Below are 2,545 nucleotides of genomic sequence, written 5' to 3'. Positions count from 1 at the left end.
CACTTGCCTGTCTAAAGCCTTTATCTTTGGAGCAGCATCTAGGGCAGGAAAAGCTAGTGGAATCCATATTCCAAGGATAGGCAAGGGAATGAAGATGTCAGGGCCTACTAAGCTCATGGTTCATTTGGCAGTCAAGTCTTTTTGATGATGTTCCCCAACATTGTGAAGTAGTGACAGTGCTAAGAAGAAAAAATAAGCACGGTAAGGAGATACAAATTAGTGGATGAGTCAATATTTTGGAAAAATGACCACAGAAGTCCTCTGGGGGGAGGTGTTGTTAGAGCACAGGCCTGACTGAAGCTGGAAACAAACCTAGTAAACAAGGGGAATGATTTACCAAACAGATGGAAAAGATGGGGAAGAAGTTTTGCTACATGTGGACAATGAAATGCAAGAAAGGCTACATACTGAAATGAGGTGAGACAAAGGAGAAGAAATTAAAGTAGTAGAAGTGGCTAGTTTACGTGAAGCATCATAGGTCATGATTAGAACTTGGTATTTTATTTAGATTATGATATAAAACCATCGGAAGTTTGACGTTAGGCACTTGGCAGGTTACGTGTTCGATTTCATGTGGTTCACTCTTGCTTTTGGGAGAACATAAAGCTATGGTGGGGTAGAGTTAGGGGCAGGGTTAATTGGTCCTTGACCCAACTGCTTTAATATCCATTCTTTCCTTTCTCAAGTTCTGCCTTCGTACTATATTTTCTAGGCTTTTGTATGAGACAGCTGGGTGAGACACTGACAAGTGGATAGAAGAGAGAAGCCAGGACATGTTTTCAATCTTCTTTCTTTCTGCCTCATCACTGACAATGAGCTGAGTGAATTACCGTGGTTCTACTTTTCCTGGCATCAGTAGTGAGTACACTTTTGTGCAATGGTTATGCCTCTTATTTTTTTTCCCATCCATCAAGAAACTATAACTTTATTAATAATAGAAATATTATATAAATTTCAAGCAAAGCTGCTGTTATTCTTTTGAAATAGCAAAAAAAAAAGTCCTAATTTTCAGACAGTTACATTGTTAACTCTGTAATAACACTTACAGTATCACTACTGTAGTTTTTCAAGAATTGGATTGCCTTTGATTTTGACATATTAGTTTGTGACATGACACATTCTATGTCCTTAACCTCCACACCTGTTTCATCAACCTTTTCCTCTTCACTCTCCTCTTGTACCATTGGAGTCTATATGTTTTCTTAAATGTCTGAGACAGCTTCACCTTGAAATTGAATTTCTCACTACTTGCTAGTTGTGCCTGCTGAGATAACGCTTTGATCTTGGCTTCCCCAAAAACTATGCAGGCATCTGAAGCTGGGTTCTTGTAGACATCTGGTTTTGTGATAACAAAGAAGATATTCTTAGATTTCCAGATAGTGACTCTCCTAACCCCTGTAACCTGTCAAAAACCCAGTTTGGATATAGCCTTCTGTGCCTTCTTTTCACTTCAGCTCTGTTTTGCTTTACTGACTGGTTCTTCATTGATTTCAGCTGTGGCTGCCAGCTGGGCTTATTGTGTGGTCGCCTATGTGGAATCCTGTTCCTCAAGCTCTGGTACTGATTCATCACTGTCAGATTCTCTTCCAGACCCTGTCTCAGCCTGAGGCCCTGGCAACTCCTGCTCTGTAGCAGGCATGGTTTCTGTGGCTTCACCAGGCATTGAATTTTGTGCGGTGAGTGTAGAACCAAACGGTGGAAGAAAGAGAGTGAGTCATGCCTCTTCTTTTTTGAAACTCAATCTATGATATGGTGAGGGATTTTCCCACATGATTTGTTTGTCTAGTTGGGCCCTGACCTGACTGAAACAAGAAGTGAAGCTGAAGCAGGAATACTGTTGTGAGACTACTCCAGTAATCTAGGCAAGAGAAGAACAAGTTGTACAAGTTATTGTCACAGCATAGATAAGGTGAAAAATGATGGAATTTGGTATCTCTTTTGATGGTAAAACTCACATAGTTTAGTGATACAATAAAAGAAAAGAAATATAATGTCTTCAGTGTTTAGTTTGAAAAACTAGGTAAAGGTGGTATTGTTGGTAGGTATGGAGAAGCTTGAGGAAGGAAAAGATCAGGAGGGGAGGGTGTATAAATCAGGAGTTCTATTTGGTAAACATTAGCATTGACATAGCTATCTGGGATCTAAGAGGATCAAGTAGAAAGTTAAATATGTGAGCCCAGAGTTTAGGAAAGCACTTCAGTTTAGAGAACTGCTGGCTGGGTGGGTAGGATTATTGGTATAATAAAGTCACACAATTTGAAAAGATTACTTAGGAAGTGGCTAGGCATAGAGAAAAATCCATGACCAAGGACAATGCCCTAATGCACTCCAATGTTTAGAAATTGGAGGAAGAAAAGAAACCATCCTAGAAGACTGAAAAGACACAACTAGCAAAGCAGAAGGAAAAAGAAAAAAATGGTATTTCTAGAAACTAAGCGAAGAAAGCTTTTCAAGATGTCATGTCCAGTGGATAAAATGTTGTCTGTGTCTACTATATCCTTCTTCCTTCCCCCTCTCCATCTCTCTCCTTTTCTCTCTCCACTTT

General features: G+C 39.7%; 1 pseudogene; it reads right to left on the bottom strand.

The window, feature by feature from the left end:
- Positions 1-1,016: 1,016 nt before the first annotated feature.
- LOC122890440 lies at positions 1,017-1,663 on the bottom strand (annotated as a pseudogene).
- Between the last annotated feature and the right edge of the window lie 882 nt (positions 1,664-2,545).

Source organism: Neovison vison, chromosome 11, assembly GCF_020171115.1.
Source record: "Neovison vison isolate M4711 chromosome 11, ASM_NN_V1, whole genome shotgun sequence".
Taxonomy (NCBI): Eukaryota; Metazoa; Chordata; class Mammalia; order Carnivora; family Mustelidae; genus Neogale; species Neogale vison.
The sequence above is the reverse complement of the archived record's forward strand: the minus strand, read 5'-3'. Positions and strand labels throughout refer to the sequence as shown.